This window comes from Triticum aestivum, chromosome 5B (genome assembly GCF_018294505.1).
Source record: "Triticum aestivum cultivar Chinese Spring chromosome 5B, IWGSC CS RefSeq v2.1, whole genome shotgun sequence".
Lineage (NCBI taxonomy): Eukaryota > Viridiplantae > Streptophyta > Magnoliopsida > Poales > Poaceae > Triticum > Triticum aestivum.
In genome coordinates, this window is record NC_057807.1 from 641,482,018 (window position 1) to 641,486,579 (window position 4,562).

Genomic DNA, 4,562 nt, shown 5'->3' on the forward strand with positions numbered 1-4,562 from the left:
ACTCACAAAGCATATTCATGTTCATAATAAGAGGTGTAATAATATGCATTAAGGATCTGAACATATGACCTTCCACCAAGTAAACCAATAAGTATCAACTACGAGGAGTAATCAACACTACTAGCAACCCACAAGTACCAATTTGTGGTTTTGGATACAAAATTGGATACAAGAGATGAACTAGGGTTTGAGAGGAGATGGTGCTGGTGAAGATGTTGATGGAGATTGACCCTCTCCTGATGGGAGGATCATTGGTGATGACGATGGTGATGATTTCCCCCTCCCGGAGGGAAGTGTCCCCGACAGAACAGCTCTACCGAAGCTCTAGATTGGTTCCGCCAAGGTTCCTCCTCGTGACGGCGTAGTTTCGTCCCGTAAGCTTGCCCACGATTTTTTCTAGGATAAAACCCTTCATATAGCAGAAGATGGACACCGGAGGGCCACCAGGGGGGCCAGGAGAGATGGGGCGCACCCAGTAGGGGTGGGCGCGCCCCCACCCTCCTGGATAGGGTGTGGGCCCCCTGAGGTGTTTCTTCCGCTCAATAATTCTTATTAATTCCAAAAATAAGTTTCGTGGAGTCTCAGGTCTTTTGGAATAGTGCATAATAGGTTTCCAATGTTTGCTCCTTTTTCAGCCAGAATTCCAGCTGCCGGCATTCCCCCCTCTTCATGGTAAACCTTATAAAATAAGAGAGAATAGCCATAAGTATTGATATATAATATGTAGTAACAGCCCATAATGCAATAAATATCAGGGTAAGATATATACTAGGAGTAACCCAGCACCCTCAGCGATTCGTGCTTCCTGACCGTCGGATCTGGTCCTTGATGCATTTTTGTCCGTTCGATCACGAGATGAGGAGACGCCAGCCGTCGGATCAAAAGCTGGCACTGTGGATCAAAACAGTGTCGAAACAGCCGTGCCACCGCATGTAAACTCGATGCCCCGCCGAGGGTATTTTCGATATTTCACATCATTGGAAAACTGCCCAATAGCGATAGGGGCGAGACCGTGAGAGCGAGGCGGTCTCCTCTCTTCCCGTTCCCCTCCACCTGCCCACTCTCCTCCCTTCCCCGCCCTTCCCACGAAAACCCTAGCCGCCACTACTGCCCTGGAGCCGCCGTCGCTGCTCTGCCTTCCCTCTCTCCAACTCGAGCCGCCACCCTCCTCTGCGCCTCCAACCTCCTCCCCATTGGATTGCAACCGGCCCTCTCTTGTGCTTGAGTCATAGAGGGGCAGCAGACTCTGGTGGACAAGGAGATGCACGGCGAGCCGTCGATGATGGGCGCGCCGGGATGAGCTCTCCGGTGAAAAGATGCATCCACACACATCCAGCTCTCCACCACCACGCGCCAGAGGGAGAGGGAGAGGAAGGTGGAGAGCATTGAGGGTCCTCACTTAGTTCGGTCGCTTGCCCACTCGATCTGGATGTCACCGTTGCCGTGGTTTGCTCGCCGTCGTCGGCCAGGTGTCTTTCCTCTCGCTCGCTTTTGGTCAGCTCCTAGCTGTCTGTTGTGTGTCTTTTCATGATTTGTTCATCGCCTCGCAGCTGAACCTTGGAAGCCGCCGCTCCTCAGCAATCAACAAGAGTTACAGCCGCTGCCACCACTTCTTGGCAGCGAAGCAGGCCAGCGATGAGGAGGCTCACCACCAACACGCCATCGACGGCCAATCACCACTTCTTGGCAGCGAAGCAGGCTAGCCAGAAGATATGTACTGCCTTTTTGACTTGCTAAGGCTGATACATGTTGACCCGGTATAATAGATGTATTAAGATGCTAGCCAAAGAAAGTTTACGTCACTTCTAATTTATTGTATATATGGCTCACTCATGCTCTTATGGCACTGAACAGCATATTCTCATTTAGTGCACTGTAAATTTCTTAGGTGCTAGCAATTGAATCGTAGGTTAGCATTTTAGATGATGTATGCTGTTGGGTCCAAAAACAAGAAGAGTAGTCTTCTTCCAATGTTAAATCATCTTCCAAAATTCTTCTTCGGAAAGGATCAATCCTTCAGTTTTTTGTATGTTGTTCTTGGATTTGGTAAAGATGTTATATTTCCATTTTGATCTATTTACTATTACACAAGCCCTGAATAAAAAATAATTTTTATTTTGGATAACTAATGGTTAGTACATATCCTTCCATTCCATGAATTAGTTTCATTTTGTCTGGGTTATGCTATGTGTGTAAGCTTAGAAAAACCAGGACTTAATCCTACTGCAGTTTATGTGTACTATCACCTCACCATATGCATTCAGATTGGTCAGGTTGCATTTGTAACGGTATTTGGGCAAGGGTGGGACTCTGCACATTTTCTCAATTTGTTTTCGGCTTTCAGATTACAGATGTGTGCACTGGCTGTTTATAAACGCCTAGCGATTATGACTTCAGGGCATGGCAGCAAGGGAGAAAGGGGAGAAACACAAAGAGCTAATTCAGAAGGAAGAGATGATGTTGTGAACTACTTTCTCTATATGTCCCTTGCGGCCTTGATGGACCTAAAATCGGGCCAAATGCAACACATTCCTTTGCTTTTTTCGATATGGTCAGCTAGGGTCTGTACATCTACATTTTTACTATCGTATATACTACCTGTGGTATTGCCGCTCACCTGACAAAGTGACAATGATTGACATCGTGTGGTTGTTCTGTGCTTCGTGGTGTTACTAAAATCTTTAGGATGCCCTCACTGATCAGCATGGTTAGCTTCAGATACATGTCATAAAAGTCTAAGTACCTTGATAACTTTGCTCTTTTATGCTATTTTTGTTAAGTGGTGATGGTAAAGAACTGGAATTATCTGAACATGTTGATCCTTTTTCTGATACTTTCATACCTTAAATTATACCCCCTCCGTCCGAAAATACTTGTCATCAAAATGGATATAAGGGGATGTATCTAGATGTATTTTAGTTCTAAATACATCTCCTTTTATCCATTTTGATGACAAGTATTTTCGGACGGAGGGAGTATAATCCATTTTGGTGGGAGATCCACTTTATAAATTCCTATTGTATATGATTCATGCTAGAGAGACGGCAGAGTCACCGTATGGAGGAAAGTTAGTATGGCATCAGATTTTATGTGGTCTGATGCTCAGACACTACTGAAATTTCTTCATTCTATTAATGAAATTTCATTTCATGATACATCATATGTACCTGTCAAGAGTCATTAGATTACTACAGATGAGGTACTGCAGTAATGCCTTTGCTCTGTATGCCTACTTTGTAACTTGTATTCTATCTTATGATGCTGACTGATTGATTTGTATGAGATACGAAATCTTTGTCAAGATTTATGTGTTGGATGAAAGTAGCTTCAACCATATATTGAAGTAAGTATCTTTTCTTGTTCTATTTTCTGATCAAGTTTATATCTAGACTATGATTATCCAAGCATGCCTATTACTACAAGTTTGTGCATTATGTTAGGTGATACACACACATAAGGAAAGCACCGTTGTCTTCTTCACATGTTACACCAAAGGCTTGTGGTATTATGACGGAGACCAAGGTCAAAGATGAGTGGTACTAGGACCAACTTCTACAGGAAATGGAACAATTGAGGACCTTCATTCATTCATAGAAAAATCAGAAGAGAGAAGAAGCATCAAAATATCATGCAAAGGTACTTGCATTATGAAATATAGATGAGCATTATTTGGCCCTGATTTGAATAGTTTGCTGATGCATTAGTCTCTTCGGTCCTGGATAAAGCATGTTGTGAAGAGGGATAAAGCACACTTATTTTGGCACTGTTTTTGTAGTTCTATCAGTCTATCTTTGCCTTGCATACCTCAAAAAAGTGCATCATTCTATCTCTGAGATTTTTCTTAGTCGTATAGACTTATTATTGCTACTTCTATTAGTCGAACACAGTTGGAAAAGTGATTTTGGTTCTGTTGTGATTTCTCTGAAGTTACCATTCCAGCTTGATATGTCTTATTTTAGCCTTTACTGGATGGGGGAAGAAGAAACCGCGCCATCGTGCTATCCTGTAGACATGCTGACTCCACCCTGATGTGTCGAGACCAGACCTCGACGACACTTCCTTGGACCTCTGGGCTGGATCTCATCGGTGGTTGCTTGACTCTGGGCTGGATCTCAGCGGCACTTGTACGACCTGCAGTTGTCTCTTGATATCCATTTTGTGGTTTAGTATGACAGTGAACCGAGTCATCAACATCGCATGGGTACTCGGTGTGACGTCCACCCCCCGAGTTGCCGAGTCATATATTGTTTCCGTATTGTTCTTATTCATGTGACTCATAAGTCATAATGCAAAAAATAATATGCGTCCAAGGAAGCAGGCCAGATATATTGCTTTCCATATATATAGTTAAGTCTACTTCGTTAGTCCTCCCTGTTGACACTGAGTTTTTTTGTGTGTGGCTATTAGCCAAGTAGCAAGCCAGAATTTGACTCATCGTTATATGAATTAAATATGGATTGTGTTATGTCCATAGTAAGATATGTAGGGCAAAAGATCGTCCTATCAGGTAATTGTACTGTTCGGCTGTGAACACCACAGCTACACTTGATGTGTGTAGTTGC

The 4,562-nt window shown here is 43.6% G+C and overlaps 1 long non-coding RNA gene across 1 annotated transcript; it reads left to right on the forward strand.

Moving 5' to 3' along the window:
- The first annotated feature begins 1,027 nt into the window (after positions 1-1,027).
- On the forward strand, positions 1,028-4,326 carry LOC123117335 (uncharacterized). Its single transcript, XR_006457344.1, has 4 exons — positions 1,028-1,469; positions 1,551-3,343; positions 3,441-3,636; positions 3,960-4,326. It is a non-coding gene; the product is annotated as an uncharacterized lncRNA (long non-coding RNA).
- The last annotated feature ends 236 nt before the right edge of the window (positions 4,327-4,562 follow it).